At 46.9% G+C, this 20,031-nt stretch overlaps 1 protein-coding gene across 1 annotated transcript in view; it reads left to right on the top strand.

Moving 5' to 3' along the window:
- The first annotated feature begins 320 nt into the window (after window positions 1-320).
- The window catches only part of LOC139534703 (uncharacterized protein C4orf19 homolog), a 34,568-nt gene continuing 14,857 nt past the window's right edge, over window positions 321-20,031 (top strand). Inside the window, exon 1 of the mRNA XM_071334086.1 lies at window positions 321-559. The gene's annotated coding sequence lies outside the window, so the exon portion shown is untranslated. The remainder of the gene's footprint in view (window positions 560-20,031) is intronic.

Genomic DNA, 20,031 nt, shown 5'->3' with positions numbered 1-20,031 from the left:
TGTTATGTAATGTTAAATCTCAGTTGAAAAGAGGCGCTAAAGCTCACGTTTTATGATTAATGTAAGGCTATTATAGTATTACTAATACTATACAAATAGAATATTATCAAAACGTCATCGAGCCCTGATTCCACACCCTTGTTCATAAACGGAGCACCGGTTGGTTCATAAAACAGTGAGAGGGCGAGTATTTAGAAGTTTTGTGATCCGGGTGAAGTCACATGATCACTCATTATGGCCATGCAAACTAGGCAGCTTAAGTCCAGGGCCTGCTTAGGCTAACATCTGACATTCAAATAGCCGTGCTTTTCTACAGACATGAGACACGGCAGTCACGGGGGAACTTTCCTTAGCAGCGACAGACGGCAAACAAACACTACAAACAACGGAGCTATCATTGTCAAATATGAACAGAAACTATGTTCTCTTTTCGGATGGTTTGAACTTTTTACTTTCGTTGCTTTACGGGAGGTTGTGTGTTATAAATGAAAACTGAAGTTATCCGCGAATTGTTGATACCTACGGCGAACGGGTGCCACGCCTTTATTTAGAGCAACAGGTAACGTATCTCTACCTCTCCTCTTCCCTTCTTAACGGTACATGTGAAGGTAATAAGACGAGCCTGCCTGGTAGTAGAAGACTACACAAATACGTTATTGCACATTTACAAGTCACATATTAACAACAACAATAACGGCAGAGAGTTGTAGTTAATATGACATATATTATGGCATATGGCTATTATTTATAAATATGCACAAAGCAGGTTTGCACATCTGTTGCGCTCGACTCAGTCATAGGCTTCCCATCCTAATTCCATGATTAAATGTAAATCTTTGAAAACTATTTCCATGTAAACAATTTATAAAATATACAATGTAAAGTTGAGTTATTACAAATAAAATGAGTTTTGTTTTAGTAAATACAGCACTAAGGCGAGAGAATAAGGGATGTCACAGAATAAGAATTCCCCATGTATATAATTTTAGGCTATTGGTATAAACTAAAAAAGTGTGTGTGTGTGTGTGTGTGTGTGTGCGTGCGTGTGTGTGTGTGTGTGTGTGTGTGTGTGTGTGTGTGCGTGCGTGCGTGCGCGTGCGTGCGTGCGTGCGTGTGTGCGTGCGTGCGTGCGTGCGTGCGTGTGTGTGTGTGTGTGTGTGTGTTATGTGGGTCTACAGATGTAATGTCATTAACTACTGTATCATGTTTAATACTGTTGAACACCATTCCGTTGGAGACTCAAAAGCCCGAGTAGATTCGTTGTGGGACATATGGTAGGACTATATGAGAACAAAATGCAGAGCTCGACCTCCAAAACAGGCAATGGACAGGTATTCCTCCATGTTGTCAATGTCAGTTAATGAAGTTAATGAGCTAACAGTAATAACAGTTGACTGTATTCGCTACCTGGGGGGTGGGTGGCTCTGAACACAGTTAAAAGCTGTTTGCTTGGCCTCAGGCAAAGTTTGTACTTTCCAATGTCTGCTTGATGCCTCTTAAGTAAACTTAATATCTATCAGCTGTCGCAGGTCTCATCAATTTACCAAGAGGAGCTTTTTGGTGCATGGATCGTTCTGTAGGCCTGCGCTAGTATTGTGTGTTTCTAAGCTAACGAATGGCTGCCGTACACATAGAACTCACCCCATAGGTGTTGTTCAAAAGACACAGACATGATGTCATTAGATATGTACCAGCAGTGTTGAACATTGTAGGCCTCTCCTCTCCCCTCTCTCCTCTCTGTCGTCTCTCTCCTCTCTCTTATTCTCCTCTCTCTTATTCTCCTCTCTCCTCTCCCCTCTCTCCTCTCTGTCGTCTCTCTCCTCTCTCCTATTCTCCTCTCTCCTCTCCCCTCTCTCCTCTCTGTCGTCTCTCTCCTCTCTCCTATTCTCCTCTCTCCTCTCCCCTCTCTCCTCTCTGTCGTCTCTCTCCTCTCTCCTCTCTCTCCTTTCTCCTCTCCTCTCTCTCCTCTCTGTCCTCTGTCTCCTCTCTCTCCTCTCTCCTCTCTCCTCTCTCCTCTCTCTCCTCTCTCCTCTCTCTCCTCTCTGTCCTCTCTCTCCTCTCTGTCCTCTCTCTCCTCTCTCCTCTCTCCCTCTCTCCGCTCTCCTCTCCCATCTCTCCTCTCTGTCCTGTCTCTCTTCTCTCCTCTCCCCTCTCTCCTCTCTCTCCTCTCTTTCTCTCTCTCCTCTCTCCTCTCCCCTCTCTCCTCTCTCTCCTCTCCCCTCTCTCCTCTCTCTCTCCTCTCCCCTCTCTCTCCTCTCCCCGCTCTCCTCTCTCTCCTCTCTCTCCTCTCTCCCTCTCTCCTCTCTGTCATCTCTCTCCTCTCTCTTCTCTCTCTCCTCTCTCCTCTCTCCTCTCTCCTCTCTCCTCTCTCCCTCGCTCCTCTCTCTCCTCTCTCCTCTCTCCTCTCTCCTCTCTCCTCTCTCCTCTCTCCTCTCTCCTCTCTCCTCTCTCTCCTCTCTCTCCTCTCTCTCCTCTCTCCTCTCTCTCCTCTCTCCTTTCTCCTCTCGCTCTTCTCTCTCTCCTCTCTCATCTCTCTCCTCTCTCCTTTCTCCTCTCTCTCCTCTCTCCTCTCTCTCCTCCCTCTCCTCTCTCTCCTGACTCTCTCCTCTCTCCTCTCTCTCCTCTCTATCCCCTCTCTCCTCTCTCCTGACTCTCCTCTCCCCTCTCTCCTGACTCTCCCCTCTCTTCTCTCTCTCTCCTCTCTCCCCTCTCTCCTGACTCTCTCCTCTCTCCCCTCTCTCTCCTCTCTCCCCTCTCTCCTGACTCTCTTTCCTCTCTCCTGACTTTCTCCTATCTCTCCTCTCTCCTGACTCTCATCTCTCGCCTCTCTCCTGACTCTCTCTTCTCTCCTGACTCTCTCCTCTCTCTCCTCTCTCCTGACTCTCTCCTCTCCTGACTCTCTCCTCTCCTGACTCTCTCCTCTCTCCTGACTCTCTCCTCTCTCCTGACTCTCCCCTCTCTCCTGACTCTCTCTCCTCTCTTGACTCTCCTCTCTCCTGACTCTCTCTCCTCTCTCCTGACTCTCTCCTCTCTCCTGACTATCCCCTCTCTCCTGACTCTCTCCTCTCTCTCCTCTCTCCTGACTCCCTCCTGACTCTCCCCTCTCTCCTGACTCTCTCCTCTCTCTCTCCTCTCTCGTGACTCTCTCCTGACTCTCTCCTCTCTCCCGACTCTCTCCTCTCTCCCGACTCTCTCCTCTCTCCTGACTCTCTCCCCTCTCTCCTCTCTCCTGACTCTCCCCTCTCTCCTCTCTCTCTCCTCTCTCTCTCCTCTCTCCTGACTCTCTCCTCTCTCCTGACTCTCACTCCTCTCTCCTCTCTCCTCTCTCCTCTCCTCTCTCCTCTCTCCTCTCTCCTCTCTCCTCTCGCTCTCCTTTCTCTCTCCTCTCTCTCTCCTCTCTCCTGACTTTCCCCTCTCTCCTGACTCTCCCCTCTCTCTCTCCTCTCTCTCTCCTCTCTCCTGACTTTCCCCTCTCTCCTGACTCTCTCCTGACTCTCTCCTGACTCTCTCCCGACTCTCTCCTGACTCTCTCCTGTCTCCTGATTCTCTCCTGACTCTCCCCTCTCTCCTGATTCTCTCCTCTCTCCTGACTCTCTCCTCTCTCCTGACTCTCCTGACTCTCTCCTCTCTCCTGACTCTCTCCTGACTCTCTCCTCTCTCCTGACTCTCTCCTCTCTCCTGACTCTCTCCTGACTCTCTCCTCTCTCCTGACTCTCTCCTGACTCTCCCCTCTCTCCTGACTCTCCCCTCTCTCCTCTCTCCTGACACTCCCCTCTCTCATGACACTCCCCTCTCTCCTGACTCTCCCCTTTCTCCTCTCTCCTGACACTCCCCTCTCTCCTCTCTCCTGACACTCCCCTCTCTCCTGACTCTCTCCTCTCTCCTGACTCTCCCCTCTCTCCTGACTCTCTCCTCTCTCCTGACTCTCCCCTCTCTCCTGACTCTCCCCTCTCTCCTCTCTCCTCTCTCCTGACTCTCCCCTCTCTCCTGACTCTCCCCTCTCTCCCCCCTCTCTCCTAACTCTCCCCTCTCTCCTCTCTCCTGACTCTCCCCTCTCTCCTGACTCTCCCCTCTCTCCTCTCTCCTCTCTCCTGACTCTCCCCTCTCTCCTGACTCTCTCCTGACTCTCCCCTCTCTCCTGACTCTCCCCTCTCTCCTCTCTCCTCTCTCCTGACTCTCCCCTCTCTCCTGACTCTCCCCTCTCTCCTCTCTCCTCTCTCCTGACTCTCCCCTCTCTCCTGACTCTCTCCTCTCTCCCCCCTCTCTCCTAACTCTCCCCTCTCTCCTCTCTCCTGACTCTCCCCTCTCTCCTGACTCTCTCCGACCTAAAAACACTGTGCACTGAATATGTGTGTCCTACTCCCTCATGTAACCTAGTGACCAGCAGGAAGATGCTCTGGATAAGAGCGTCTGCTAAATGACTTAAATGTAAATGTAAATGTAAGATGTCCACAAGGTCCGTTTCATTTAGCAACAGATCTAGAATCATCCTCTCAGTTCATACCATTCCCCAAAACCGAACATTTACCATTAGAGTGGGAACCTCAAGACTGACTTCAGATTAGTGTCTGAAGAGCAGGACTATCCAACCCTGTTCCTGGAGAGTTACCCTCCTGTAAGTTTAACTCCAACCCTGTTCCTGGAGAGTTACCCTCCTGTAGTTTATAACTCCAACCCTGTTCCTGGAGAGTTACCCTGCTGTAGTTTATAACTCCAACCCTGTTCCTGGAGAACTACTGTCCTGTAGGTTTAACTCCAACCCTGTTCCTGGAGAACTACCGTCCTGTAGTTTTAACTCCAAACCTGTTCCTGGAGAGTTACCCTCCTGTAGGTTTAACTCCGACCCTGTTCCTGGAGAGTTACCCTCCTGTAGTTTATAACTCCAACCCTGTTCCTGGAGAACTACCGTCCTGTAGTTTATAACTCCAACCCTGTTCCTGGAGAGTTACCCTCCTGTAGTTTATAACTCCAACCCTGTTCCTGGAGAACTACCGTCCTGTAGTTTATAACTCCAACCCTGTTCCTGGAGAGTTACCCTCCTGTAGTTTTAACTCCAACTCTGTTCCTGAAGAGTTACCCTCCTGTAGGTTTTAACTCCGACCCTGTTCCTGGAGAGTTACCCTCCTGTAGTTTTAACTCCAACCCTGTTCCTGGAGAACTACTGTCCTGTAGTTTTAACTCCAACCCTGTTCCTGGAGAGTTACCCTCCTGTAGGTTTAACTCCAACCCTGTTCCTGGAGAGTTACCCTCCTGTAGGTTTAACTCCAACCCTGTTCCTGGAGAGTTACCGTCCTGTAGTTTTAACTCCGACCCTGTTCCTGGAGAGTTACCCTCCTGTAGTTTTAACTCCAACCCTGTTCCTGGAGAGTTACCCTCCTGTAGGTTTAACTCCAACCCTGTTCCTGGAGAACTACCGTCCTGTAGTTTTAACTCCAAACCTGTTCCTGGAGAGTTACCCTCCTGTAGGTTTAACTCCGACCCTGTTCCTGGAGAGTTACCCTCCTGTAGGTTTAACTCCGACCCTGTTCCTGGAGAGTTACCCTCCTGTAGTTTTAACTCCAACCCTGTTCCTGAAGAGTTACCCTCCTGTAGTTTTAACTCCAACCCTGTTCCTGGAGAGTTACCCTCCTGTAGTTTTAACTCCAACCCTGTTCCTGGAGAGTTACCCTCCTGTAGTTTTAACTCCAACCCTGTTCCTGGAGAGTTACCCTCCTGTAGTTTTAACACCAACCCTGTTCCTGGAGAACTACTGTCCTGTAGTTTTAACTCCAACCCTGTTCCTGGAGAGTTACCCTCCTGTAGTTTATAACTCCAACCCTGTTCCTGGAGAGTTACCCTCCTGTAGGTTTAACTCCAACCCTGTTCCTGGAGAGTTACCTTCCTGTAGTTTTAACTCCAAACCTGTTCCTGGACAGCTACCCTCCTGTAGTTTTAACTCCAATCCTGTTCCTGGACAGCTACCCTCCTGTAGGTTTTAACTCCAACCAGGTGATGTAAGGGTAGTGGGGTTATAAGGTGATGTAGGGGTAGTGGGGTGATAAGGTGATGTAGGGGTAGTGGGGTGATAAGGTGATGTAGGGGTAGTGGGGTGATGAGGTGATGTAGGGGTAGTGGGGTGATAAGGTGATGTAAGGGTAGTGGGGTGATAAGGTGATGTAGGGGTAGTGGGGTGATAAGGTGATGTAGGGGTAGTGGGGTGATAAGGTGATGTAGGGGTAGTGGGGTGATAAGGTGATGTAAGGGTAGTGGGGTGATAAGGTGATGTAGGGTAGTGGGGTGATAAGGTGATGTAGGGGTAGTGGGGTGATAAGGTGATGTAGGGGTAGTGGGGTGATAAGGTGATGTAGGGGTAGTGGGGTGATAAGGTGATGTAGGGGTAGTGGGGTGATAAGGTGATGTAGGGGTAGTGGGGTGATAAGGTGATGTAGGGGTAGTGGGGTGATAAGGTGATGTAAGGGTAGTGGGGTGATAAGGTGATGTAAGGGTAGTGGGGTGATAAGGTGATGTAGGGGTAGTGGGGTGATAAGGTGATGTAAGGGTAGTGGGGTGATAAGGTGATGTAGGGTAGTGGGGTGATAAGGTGATGTAAGGGTAGTGGGGTGATAAGGTGATGTAGGGGTAGTGGGGTGATAAGGTGATGTAGGGGTAGTGGGGTGATAAGGTGATGTAGGGGTAGTGGGGTGATAAGGTGATGTAAGGGTAGTGGGGTGATAAGGTGATGTAGGGGTAGTGGGGTGATGAGGTGATGTAAGGGTAGTGGGGTGATAAGGTGATGTAGGGGTAGTGGGGTGATAAGGTGATGTAAGGGTAGTGGGGTGATAAGGTGATGTAAGGGTAGTGGGGTGATGTAAGGGTAGTGGGGTGATAAGGTGATGTAGGGGTAGTGGGGTGATAAGGTGATGTAGGGGTAGTGGGGTGATAAGGTGATGTGGGGTAGTGGGGTGATAAGGTGATGTAGGGGTGGTGGGTTATAAGGTGATGTGGGGTAGTGGGGTGATAAGATGATGTAGGGGTAGTGGGGTGATAAGGTGATGTGGGGTGATATGGTGATGTAGGGGTGGTGGGTGATAGGGTGATGTGGGGTAGTGGGGTGATAAGGTGATGTAGGGGTAGTGGGGTGATAAGGTGATGTATGGGTAGTGGGGTGATAAGGTGATGTAGGGGTAGTGGGGTGATAAGGTGATGTAAGGGTAGTGGGGTGATAAGGTGATGTAGGGGTAGTGGGGTGATAAGGTGATGTAGGGGTAGTGGGGTGATAAGGTGATGTAGGGGTAGTGGGGTGATAAGGTGATGTAGGGGTAGTGGGGTGATAAGGTGATGTAGGGGTAGTGGGGTGATAAGGTGATGTAGGGGTAGTGGGGTGATAAGGTGATGTAAGGGTAGTGGGGTGATAAGGTGATGTAGGGGTAGTGGGGTGATAAGGTGATGTGGGGTGATATGGTGATGTAGGGGTAGTGGGGTGATAAGGTGATGTAGGGGTAGTGGGGTGATAAGGTGATGTAGGGGTAGTGGGGTGATGTAGTGGTAGTGGGGTGATAAGGTGATGTAGGGGTAGTGGGGTGATAAGGTGATGTAGGGGTAGTGGGGTGATAAGGTGATGTAGGGGTAGTGGGGTGATGAGGTGATGTAGGGGTAGTGGGGTGATAAGGTGATGTAAGGGTAGTGAGGTGATAAGGTGATGTAGGGGTAGTGGGGTGATAAGGTGATGTAAGGGTAGTGGGGTGATAAGGTGATGTAGGGGTAGTGGGGTGATAAGGTGATGTAGGGGTAGTGGGGTGATGAGGTGATGTAGGGGTAGTGGGGTGATAAGGTGATGTAAGGGTAGTGAGGTGATAAGGTGATGTAGGGGTAGTGGGGTGATAAGGTGATGTAAGGGTAGTGGGGTGATAAGGTGATGTAGGGGTAGTGGGGTGTTAAGGTGATGTAGGGGTAGTGGGGTGATAAGGTGATGTAGGGGTAGTGGGGTGATAAGGTGATGTAGGGTAGTAGTGGGGTGATAAGGTGATGTAGGTGTAGTGGGGTGATAAGGTGATGTAGGGTAGTGGGGTGATAAGGTGATGTAAGGGTAGTGGGGTGATAAGGTGATGTAAGGGTAGTGGGGTGATAAGGTGATGTAGGGGTAGTGGGGTGATAAGGTGATGTAGGGGTAGTGGGGTGATAAGGTGATGTAAGGGTAGTGGGGTGATAAGGTGATGTAGGGGTAGTGGGGTGATGAGGTGATGTAAGGGTAGTGGGGTGATAAGGTGATGTAGGGGTAGTGGGGTGATAAGGTGATGTAAGGGTAGTGGGGTGATAAGGTGATGTAAGGGTAGTGGGGTGATGTAAGGGTAGTGGGGTGATAAGGTGATGTAGGGGTAGTGGGGTAATAAGGTGATGTAGGGGTAGTGGGGTGATAAGGTGATGTGGGGTAGTGGGGTGATAAGGTGATGTAGGGGTGGTGGGTTATAAGGTGATGTGGGGTAGTGGGGTGATAAGATGATGTAGGGGTAGTGGGGTGATAAGGTGATGTGGGGTAGTGGGGTGATATGGTGATGTAGGGGTGGTGGGTGATAGGGTGATGTGGGGTAGTGGGGTGATAAGGTGATGTAGGGGTAGTGGGGTGATAAGGTGATGTAGGGGTAGTGGGGTGATAAGGTGATGTATGGGTAGTGGGGTGATAAGGTGATGTAGGGGTAGTGGGGTGATAAGGTGATGTAAGGGTAGTGGGGTGATAAGGTGATGTAAGGGTAGTGGGGTGATAAGGTGATGTAGGGGTAGTGGGGTGATAAGGTGATGTAGGGGTAGTGGGGTGATAAGGTGATGTAGGGGTAGTGGGGTGATAAGGTGATGTAGGGGTAGTGGGGTGATATGGTGATGTAGGGGTAGTGGGGTGATGTAGTGGTAGTGGGGTGATAAGGTGATGTAGGGGTAGTGGGGTGATAAGGTGATGTAGGGGTAGTGGGGTGATGTAGTGGTAGTGGGGTGATAAGGTGATGTAGGGGTAGTGGGGTGATGAGGTGATGTAGGGGTAGTGGGGTGATGAGGTGATGTAGGGGTAGTGGGGTGATAAGGTGATGTAAGGGTAGTGAGGTGATAAGCTGATGTAGGGGTAGTGGGGTGATAAGGTGATGTAAGGGTAGTGGGGTGATAAGGTGATGTAGGGGTAGTGGGGTGTTAAGGTGATGTAGGGGTAGTGGGGTGATAAGGTGATGTAGGGGTAGTGGGGTGATAAGGTGATGTAGGGTAGTAGTGGGGTGATAAGGTGATGTAGGGTAGTAGTGGGGTGATAAGGTGATGTAGGGGTAGTGGGGTGATAAGGTGATGTAGGGGTGGTGGGGTGATAAGGTGATGTAGGGGTAGTGGGGTGATAAGGTGATGTAGGGGTAGTGGAGTGATAAGGTGATGTAGGGTAGTGGGGTGATAAGGTGATGTAGGGGTAGTGGGGTGATAAGGTGATGTAGGGGTAGTGGGGTGATAAGGTGATGTAGGGTAGTGGGGTGATAAGGTGATGTAGGGGTGGTGGGGTGATAAGGTGATGTAGGGGTAGTGGGGTGATAAGGTGATGTAGGGGTAGTGGAGTGATAAGGTGATGTAGGGTAGTGGGGTGATAAGGTGATGTAGGGGTGGTGGGGTGATAAGGTGATGTAGGGGTAGTGGGGTGATAAGGTGATGTAGGGTAGTGGGGTGATAAGGTGATGTAGGGGTAGTGGGGTGATAAGGTGATGTAGGGGTAGTGGGGTGATAAGGTGATGTAGGGTAGTGGGGTGATAAGGTGATGTAGGGGTAGTGGGGTGATAAGGTGATGTAGGGGTAGTGGGGTGATAAGGTGATGTAGGGTAGTGGGGTGATAAGGTGATGTAGGGGTAGTGGGGTGATAAGGTGATGTAGGGTAGTGGGGTGATAAGGTGATGTAGGGGTAGTGGGGTGATAAGGTGATGTAGGGGTAGTGGAGTGATAAGGTGATGTAGGGTAGTGGGGTGATAAGGTGATGTAGGGGTAGTGGGGTGATAAGAGACATTTATAAGAGGAGGGAGAGAGGTTTATTTTTAGCTAATGCCCAAGGCTGATTATAAGGGATGTTTTTGGAATACACACACACACACACACACACACACACACACACACACACACACACACACACACACACACACACACACACACACACACACACACACACACAGTTTATATGACATTACCACCCCTTATCCGCCATTGTGATTTTGTCCTGCATTATTTTGGCCGTTGGTGACATTTCAGTGACAAGTGAGCTATACAGGCTGTGTCCGTGTCAAACAGGTTACATCATGTCAGAGGAGAGGTAAATATAACACGACTTTTTACAGGACAAAAATACTTGTGTCGACCAAGTTCAGTATCCCGGAAGACAATACTGATGGGTGTGTCTGTTTTGTGTTGTGTGTAGTTGGTGTCTAATGAGTTCCTATTGTTATTGTATCGTAGTCCTCATGGCATATCACCATGACTACAGGCACAGTGGTAACCCATCGGGCCTTGCCTGGCTTATTCAAATGACACGGTACTTTTAGTGCTGAGTCATGGTGTGTTTCGGCTCACGTGTTGCTCTGAAAAAAACTCTGTAGCCTGATTACCTTTTGTAGTGAGGCGTTATGTCTGTGATAGTGTACGTATTACGACGACGTCGCGAGCTACTGCCCTGAGTTCGCTCGATGCTGTGATAACATCACCGTCTTCCTGTCGAAGTGCTTTGGTTATGACATTTGAGACACGTCTACACAAAAGCTTGTTGCTAATTATTTCCTGGTGTCACTAGTACAGGCTTGGTAAGCTCTTCGACGCGCCTAACTGCCAAACGGGGAGAAACAGAAGAGTGAATGAGAGGGAGAGAGGCATGGATTCTGCATCATTTCAGGGGGTTTTAAAGTCTTTAAAAGACACAAAGTTGATAAGAGAGGTTCTACATGACTCTTCAATAATCAAGAAAAGGTGAGGTGTTCTATTAAAACACACAGACACACGTTAACACACACATCAGAAGCATTCCCTACCATACTGTACCTGAGCAAGGTTCTCACCACAGCAACGTACTATTAAAGTGAAACAGGGAGGGAGGGACAGAGGAGAGGAGATGAGGTGATAAGACAGGGACAGAAAAAAATAAGAGAGAGGAGAGACAAATCAGCACTTCTCCCATCACCACCACACCTTCCCTGTCACCCATATGAACCCCATCCCCCTACTCGGTGTCCACACACACACACACACACACACACACACACACACACACTCACACACACACACACACACACACACACACACACACACACACACACACACACACTCACACACACACACACACACACACACACACACACACACACACACACACACACACACACACACACACACACACACACACACACTCACTCACACACACACACACACACACACACACACACACACACACACACACACACACACACACACACACACACACACACACACACACACACACACACACACACACACACACACACACACACACACACTCCTGAGCCAACCTTTCTAAATGTCTTCAGGAGTCACCAGGTAGTACCATTATGTTATTTTTGTGAACAGTCTCCTCCTCCTTGGTTCGACAGCTAACTGGAGACTTCACATTGGAGAAAGTGAGACATTACATTTAATTACCACTAACATTACACCAAAATATTGATTTGGTTTCCTGGATTTCTGCTTAGCATAGATTTATGTTTTGCTATCCTTCAGCTATCATTCAGCCATCCTTCAGCTATCCTTCAGCTATCCTTCAGCTATCCTTCAGCTATCATTCAGCCATCCTTCAGCTATCCTTCAGCTATCCTTCAGCTATCATTCAGCCATCCTTCAGCCATCCTTCAGCTATCCTTCAGCTATCATTCAGCCATCCTTCAGCTATCCTTCAGCTATCCTTCAGCTATCATTCAGCCATCCTTCAGCTATCCTTCAGCTATCATTCAGCCAACCTTCAGCGACCCTTCAGCGACCCTTCAGCGACCCTTCAGCTATCCTTCAGCTATCATTCAGCCATTGTTCAGCCATCGTTCAGCCATCCTTCAGCCATCCTTCAGCTATCCTTTAGCAATCCTTCAGACATCCTTCAGCTATCCTTCTGTTATCCTACAGACATCCTTCAGCTATCCTTTAGCCATCCTTCAGACATCCTTCAGCTATCCTTCAGTTATCCTACAGACATCCTTCAGCTATCCTTCACCACCACAAGTTGGTTCAAACTTTTTTAACATCATTGCATGATCCTGGCGCTGTCCTTTCAGCACCACAAAGGGCACTCCGATCACTTAAAATGTTGTCTCATCAAGATCTGTTGCCTACGTCTAATAGTCCTACTATTACAAATAGAGAAAAATGACTTCTGACAATGATGCTGGTTTAGTAAAGTTAGATCAGAGATGGATCAATGTCTCGCTAGATCACATAATGTTTCACATTGCATTTTACATGAACCTTTATTTAACTAGGCAAGTATGTTAAGAACGAATTCTTATTTACAATGACGGCCTACTGGGGAACAGTGGGTTAACTTCCTTGTTCAGGAGCAGAAGGACAGATTTTTACCTTGTTAGCTCGGGGATATCGATCCAGCAACCTTTTGGTTATTGGCCCAACGCTCTAACCACTAGGCTACCAGCCTCCCCATAACAGACCTGAATAGTATAGCAGGCCTATAACGTTACTGTTACACGATAAACACCTCCTCATTTCTAATGACGTTGTAGGATGGTTAGCTGAAGCTGAATAGTCACATCTCATTTTCTCATTCGTCAAAACTGGACGAAGCCACTAGGCAGGAAGTACGCTTTGATTGAATCAAAATACATGAAAGGATTATAGTTAGTTAAACACCATCTGCTCTTATTCTCTCTCACCAAACTGTCACTGAAGAAGATCTGAATACATGTTCCCATGAAACTGATGGAGATCCAATCAAACGACTGGCATGGAGATGCAGTTGGGACATTTATTTTTTGATTGACAGTAAGGATAGCCTATTAGGTAGCCTTTTGCTAACTTGGGCGTATTAGGCGATTTAAAAAAAATATCAAATATGTTCTTTAGATAATAATGTTCTGGGCGTAGGCAGACGTATGCAATTGGATGATGCATTTGATGCGTATTCCATAATGACAGGCTATTCAACTTTGATTTAAGAAATTACGATGTCATTTTTTTTATTTTTTTTATGGGCTCCCTCACCTAAAAAATAAAATTGGTACTACAACAGTTGCATCAACATACTCGGTAACTGTTGTTCCTCTGTCATAGTGCTCGTTATACTGTAATTACACAGGCAATGAAAGGTCATTAAGCTATCCACAAAGTACATAACTACAGTGTATGTCAGTTTGCTTTGCCGGCATTATTTCTGTAGGACAGGTTGGTATCTCTAGACTGGTATGAGATGACACACTCATTTTTCATCTAAAGATTTTAGTGCAATACCTTTGGACTGAAACCCTAGCTCCGGGGTTTAGTTTGGTCTGAAACCCTAGCTTTGGGGTTTAGTTTGGTCTGAAACCCTAGCTTCAGGGTTTAGTTTGGTCTGAAACCCTAGCTTCGGGGTTTAGTTTGGTCTGAAAGCCTAGCTTCAGGGTTTAGTTTGGTCTGAAACCCTAGCTTCGGGGTTTAGTTTGGTCTGAAAGCCTAGCTTCAGGGTTTCTAGCCCCCACCGATTTAATTCCAATTCACATCTAGGGAACAATCTTCAGCAATTCAACTTTTATTGCCTACTTTTCCAAAATGGAACGTTTCAATTTCCTCCTAAGGAAAACAACTAGGACAATGTCCTTTTCTAAAGGTGAGAGTCCTGGAGGTTTAGACCTTCTTATCTCCTCAGATCGTAAGGAATATAAAATGCTATTACCACCGATGGACAAGGACCAATATCGGAATCAATGACAGGTCATCTGACACACAGATTGAATTCTCCAGCTCACAATTCCCCGTGGAAGTTCACCAAGGGAGAGCGACGATTGGTCGTGTTGATGTTCTGATGCATCTCTGAGGCTGACACTATTGATGAGTATTGATGTGGTGTAATATTTGATTGACGGTAGTGCCTGTCATTCATCCCTCCTCCTTCTTCTGGTCTACCTGGCATACTAAAGAGTCCCTGTCTGTCTGCATGTCTGCCCCTCTCTCTCTCTGTCTGCCTGTCTGCCTGCCTGCCTGCCTGTCTGTCTGTTTCTCTCTGTCTGTCTGTCTGCCTGCTCTCTCTCTGTCTGCCTGTCTCTCTGTCTGTCTGCCTGTCTGTCTCTCTGTCTGTCTGTCTATCTATCTGTCTGTCTGTCTGTCTCTCTGTAAGCCTGTCTGTCTGTCTCTCTGCCTGTCTGCCTGCCTGTCTGTCTGCCTGTCTCTCTGTCTGCATGTCTGTCTGCGTGTCTCTCTGTCTGTCAGCCTGTCTGTCTATCTGTCCTTCTGTCTCTCTGTCTGTCTGTCTGCCTGTCTGTCTGTCTCTCCATCTGTCTGTCTGCCGTCATAGTGTTATAGTGTCATAGTGTTATACTGTCATAGTGTCATCGTGTTATTACATTTACATTTAAGTCATTTAGCTGACGCTCTTATCCAGAGCGACTTACAAATTGGAAAGTTCATACATATTCATCCTGGTCCCCCCGTGGGGAATGAACCCACAACCCTGGCGTTGCAAGCGCCATGCTCTACCAACTGAGCCACACTATGTTATAGTGTTATAGTGTCATAGTGTTATAGTGTCATAGTGTTATAGTGTCATCGTGTTATAGTGTCATCGTGTTATAGTGTCATAGTGTTATAGTGTCATCGTGTTATAGTGTCATAGTGTCATCGTGTTATAGTGTCATAGTGTTATAGTGTCATAGTGTTATAGTGTCATAGTGTCATCGTGTTATAGTGTCATCGTGTTATAGTGTCATAGTGTCATAGTGTTATAGTGTTATAGTGTCATCGTGTTATAGTGTCATAGTGTCATCGTGTTATAGTGTCATATTTTTGTAGTTTCATCTTGTCATAGTGTTATAGTGTCATAGTGTCATAGTGTCATAGTGTCATAGTGTTATAGTGTCATAGTGTCATAGTGTTATAGTGTCATAGTGTTATAGTGTCATAGTGTTATAGTGTCATAGTGTCATAGTGTTATAGTGTCATAGTGTTATAGTGTCATAGTGTCATAGTGTTATAGTGTCATAGTGTCATAGTGTATAGTGTCATCGTGTTATAGTGTCATAGTGTCATAGTGTTATAGTGTCATAGTGTTATAGTGTCATAGTGTATAGTGTCATAGTGTTATAGTGTCATAGTGTTATAGTGTCATAGTGTCATCGTGTTATAGTGTCATAGTGTCATCGTGTTATAGTGTCATATTTTTGTAGTTTCATCTTGTCACAGTGTCATAGTGTCGTAGTGTTATAGTGTTATAGTATTATAGTGTCATAGTGTCATTGTGTTATAGTGTTATATCAAATCAAATCAAATGTTATTTGTCACATACACATGGTTAGCAGATGTTAATGCGAGTGTAGCGAAATGCTTGTGCTTCTAGTTCCGACAATGCAGTAATAACCAACGAGTAATCGAACCTAACAATTCCACAACTACTACCTTATACACACAAGTGTAAAGGGATAAAGAATATGTACATAAAGATACATGAATGAGTGATGGTACAGAACGGCATAGGCAAGATGCAGTAGATGGTATAGAGTACAGTATATACATATACATATGAGATGAGTAATGTAGGGTATGTAAACATTATATAAAGTGGCATTGTTTAAAGTGGCTAGTGATACATTTTTACATAAATTTCCATCAATTCCCATTATTAAAGTGGCTGGAGTTGAGTCAGTATGTTGGCAACGGCCACTAAATGTTAGTGGTGGCTGTTTAACAGTCTGATGGCCTTGAGATAGAAGCTGTTTTTCAGTCTCTCGGTCCCTGCTTTGATGCACCTGTACTGACCTCGCCTTCTGGATGATTGCGGGGTGAACAGGCAGTGGCTCGGGTGGTTGTTGTCCTTGATGATCTTTATGGCCTTCCTGTGACATCGGGTGGTGTAGGTGTCCTGGAGGGCAGGTAGTTTGCCCCCGGTGATGCGTTGTGCAGACCTCACTACCCTCTGGAGAGCCTTACGGTTGTGGGCGGAGCAGTTGCCGTACCAGGCGGTGATACAGCCCGACAGGATGCTCTCGATTGTGCATCTGTAGAAGTTTGTGAGTGCTTTTGGTGACAAGCCGAATTTCTTCAGCCCCTTGAGGTTGAAGAGGCGCTACTGCGCCTTCTTCACAACGCTGTCTGTGTGGGTGGACCAATTCAGTTTGTCCGTGATGTGTACACCGAGGAACTTAAAACTTACTACCCTCTCCACTACTGTCCCGTCGATGTGGATAGGGGGGTGCTCCCTCTGCTGTTTCCTGAAGTCCACAATCATCTCCTTTGTTTTGTTGACGTTGAGTGTGAGGTTATTTTCCTGACACCACACTCCGAGGGCCCTCACCTCCTCCCTGTAGGCCGTCTCGTTGTTGTTGGTAATCAAGCCTACCACTGTAGTGTTGTCCGCAAACTTGATGATTGAGTTGGAGGCGTGCATGGCCACGCAGTCGTGGGTGAACAGGGAGTACAGGAGAGGGCTCAGAACGCACCCTTGTGGGGCCCCAGTGTTGAGGATCAGCGGGGTGGAGATGTTGTTACCTACCCTCACCACCTGGGGGCGGCCCGTCAGGAAGTCCAGGACCCAGTTGCACAGGGCGGGGTCGAGACCCAGGGTCTCGAGCTTGATGACGAGTTTGGAGGGTACTATGGTGTTAAATGCTGAGCTGTAGTCGATGAACAGCATTCTCACATAGGTATTCCTCTTGTCCAGATGGGGAGTGTGCAGTGTGGTTGCGATTGCGTCGTCTGTGGACCTATTGGGTCGGTAAGCAAATTGGAGTGGGTCTAGGGTGTCAGGTAGGGTGGAGGTGATATGGTCCTTGACTAGTCTCTCAAAGCACTTCATGATGACGGAAGTGAGTGTTACGGGGCGGTAGTCGTTTAGCTCAGTTACCTTAGCTTTCTTGGGAACAGGAACAATGGTGGCCCTCTTGAAGCATGTGGGAACAGCAGACTGGGATAAGGATTGATTGAATATGTCCGTAAACACACCAGCCAGCTGGTCTGCGCATGCTCTGAGGACGCGACTGGGAATGCCGTCTGGGCCTGCAGCCTTGCGAGGGTTAACACGTTTAAATGTTTTACTCACCTCGGCTGCAGTGAAGGAGAGTCCGCAGGTTTAGGTAGCGGGCCGTGTCAGTGGCACTGTATTGTCCTCAAAGCGAGCAAAAAAGTTATTTAGTCTGTCTGGGAGCAAGACATCCTGGTCCTGGGGCTGGTTGTCTTTTTGTAATCTGTGATTGACTGTAGACTCTGCCACATACCTCTTGTGTCTGAGCTGTTGAATTGCGACTCTACTTTGTCTCTATACTGGGACTTAGCTTGTTTGATTGCCTTGCGGAGGGAATAGCTACACTGTTTGTATTCGGTCATGTTTCCGGTCACCTTGCCCTGGTTAAAAGCAGTGGTTCGCGCTTTCAGTTTCACGCGAATGCTGCCATCAATCCACGGTTTCTGGTTTGGGAATGTTTTAATCGTTGCTGTGGGTATTATGTCACCGATGCACTTTCTAATGAACTCGCTCACCGAATCAGCGTATTCGTCAATGTTGTTGTTGGACGCACTGCGGAACATATCCCAATCCACGTGATCGAAGCAGTCTTGAAGCGTGGAATCAGATTGGTCGGACCAGCGTTGAACAGACCTGAGCGCGGGAGCTTGCTGTTTTAGTTTCTGTTTGTAGGCTGGAAACAACAAAATGGAGTCGTGGTCAGCTTTTCCAAAAGGAGGGCGGGGGAGGGCCTTATATGCGTCGCGGAAGTTAGAATAACAATGATCCAGGGTTTTGCCAGCCCTGGTAGCACAATCGATATGCTGATAGAATTTAGGGAGTTTTGTTTTCAGATTAGCCTTGTTAAAATCCCCAGCTACGATGAATGCAGCCTCAGGGTGTGTGGTTTCCAGTTTACATAGAGTCAGATAAAGTTCGTTCAGGGCCATCGATGTATCTGCTTGGGGGGGAATATATACGGCTGTGATTATAATCGAAGAGAATTCCCTTGGTAGATAATGCGCTCGACATTTGATTGTGGTGAACAATCAAATGTCTTGAAGTCAGGTGAACAGAATGACTTGAGTTCCTGTATGTTGTTATGATCACACCACGTCTCGTTAATCATAAGGCATACCCCCCCGCCCCTCTTCTTACCAGAAAGATGTTTGTTTCTGTCGGCGCGATGCGTGAAGAAACCAGCTGGCTGCACCGACTCCGTTAGCGTCTCTCGAGTGAGCCATGTTTCCGTGAAGCAAAGAACGTTACAGTCTCTGATGTCTCTCTGGAATGCTACCCTTGCTCGGATTTCATCAACCTTGTTGTCAAGAGACTGGACATTGGCGAGTAGCATGCTCGGGAGTGGAGCGCGATGTGCCCGTCTCCGGAGCCTGACCAGAAGACCGCTTCGTTTGCCCCTTTTACGGCGTCGTTGTTTAGGGTCGCCGGCTGGGATCTGATCCATTGTACTGGGTGGAAGGCAAAACACAGGATCCGCTTCGGGAGAGTCATATTCCTGGTCGTAACGGTGGTGAGTTGATGTTGCTCTTATATTCAGTAGTTCCTCCCGACTGTATGTAATGAAACCTAAGATTACCTGGGGTACCAATGTAAGAAATAACACGTAAAAAAACAAAATACTGCATAGTTTCCTAGGAACGCGAAGCGAGGCGGCCATCTCTGTCGGCGCCGGAAGTAGTCCGTGTCATAGTGTCATAGTGTTATAGTGTCATATTGTTGTCGTGTCATAGTGTACAGTGTCATCGTGTCATAGTGTCATAGTGTCATAGTGTCATAGTACTGTAGTGTTACAGTGCCATCTTGTCATGGTGTCATTGTGTCTTAGTGTCATCGTGTTATAGTGTCATAGTGTCATAGTAGTGTAGTGTTATAGTGTCATCGTGTTATAGTGTCATATTGTTGTATTATTGTAGTGTTATAGTGTCATAGTGTCATAGTGTCATAGTGTTATAGTGTTATAGTGTTATAATGTCACAGTGTCACAGTGTCATAATCAATCAATCAAATGTATTTATAAAGACATTCTTACATCAGCTGATGTCACAAAGTGCTGTACAGAAACCCAGCCTAAAACCCCAAACAGCAAGCAATGCAGGTGCAGAAGCACATATCATAGTGTTATAGTGTTACTGTGTCATAGTGTCATAGTGTTATAGTGTTATAGTGTCATAGTGTTATAGTGTTCTAGTGTCATAGTGTCATAGTGTTATAGTGTTCTAGTGTCATAGTGTCATAGTGTTATAGTGTCATAGTGTTATAGTGTTATAGTGTCATAGTGTTACAGTGTCATAGTGTTATAGTGTTATAGTGTCATAGTGTTATAGTGTTCTAGTGTCATAGTGTCATAGTGTTATAGTGTCATAGTGTTATAGTGTTATAGTGTCATAGTGTTACAGTGTCATAGTGTTATAGTGTTATAGTGTCATAGTGTTATAGTGTTCTAGTGTCATAGTGTTATAGTGTTCTAGTGTCATAGTGTCATAGTGTTATAGTGTCATAGTGTTATAGTGTTATAGTGTCATAGTGTTACAGTGTCATAGTGTTATAGTGTTATAGTGTCATAGTGTCATAGTGTTATAGTGTTCTAGTGTCATAGTGTCATAGTGTTATAGTGTCATAGTGTTATAGTGTCATAGTGTTATAGTGTTACTGTGTCATAGTGTCATATTGTTATAGTGTTATAGTGTCATAGTGTTATAGTGTTCTAGTGTCATAGTGTCATAGTGTTATAGTGTCATAGTGTTATAGTGTTATAGTGTCATAGTGTTACAGTGTCATAGTGTTATAGTGTTATAGTGTCATAGTGTTATAGTTTCACAGTGTTATAGTGTCACAGTGTTATAGTATCATAGTGTCACAGTGTTATAGTGTCATAG

The sequence above is a fragment of the Salvelinus alpinus genome, chromosome 11 (assembly GCF_045679555.1).
Source record: "Salvelinus alpinus chromosome 11, SLU_Salpinus.1, whole genome shotgun sequence".
Classification (NCBI taxonomy): domain Eukaryota; kingdom Metazoa; phylum Chordata; class Actinopteri; order Salmoniformes; family Salmonidae; genus Salvelinus; species Salvelinus alpinus.
The sequence above is the reverse complement of the archived record's forward strand: the minus strand, read 5'-3'. Positions and strand labels throughout refer to the sequence as shown.